The following is a 645-nucleotide window of genomic DNA, read 5'->3' as shown; positions in this document are numbered from 1 at the left end:
CAAACAACCGCGCGGCTGGGGCTGCCGGAGCTGGCCGAGCACGTTGCTTTGGCACGGTGTGCTGCCGCACGTGGTCGGATTTAGAGCTCTCCCTCGTCTACCGGATCTGTCGTGAGCCGAGCGAAACGCGCAGACAGAATGGAAAATAACGTGAAGACTCTGTAGTAAAGTGCGCAGTAGCTATTGCAAGAACAGCAGAAATAACGCGTACAGTGATCTAAATACTATTCGCCAAATTACAAGGAGATAAGTAACTGCTCTGAGGTTCCCCTTTGCAGCAGATACGAGTGCTAGAACAGTTCTGCTAAGCCAAACCTTTAGTTGAGCTTAATGAGATTTGCATTATGCTTGGCAGCTAGAAAAGCAGCAACACCTACTTTACTGCAGCCCACTTTAAACAAGATAAATAAAAATGTAGCTACAAGAACTTGTAATCACTTTGTCCCTTCGTGGAATACAAATATTTTTCTGCAGTAACATCTGCTCTGCTGAAGGCTTTAAGGCAGGTCATTCAAAATAAACTTTGAGACTACATACTTTGCCAGCACTCAGAACACACAATCAACCAAACAATGAGAAAATGCCATGGCAGTGAGTTTGTTACCAGCTTTTCTTTAAGGAAAAAAAAATCTTCTGCTGGACTAT

This window comes from Meleagris gallopavo, chromosome 17 (genome assembly GCF_000146605.3).
Source record: "Meleagris gallopavo isolate NT-WF06-2002-E0010 breed Aviagen turkey brand Nicholas breeding stock chromosome 17, Turkey_5.1, whole genome shotgun sequence".
Taxonomy (NCBI): domain Eukaryota; kingdom Metazoa; phylum Chordata; class Aves; order Galliformes; family Phasianidae; genus Meleagris; species Meleagris gallopavo.
This window is presented reverse-complemented; position numbering follows the sequence as displayed.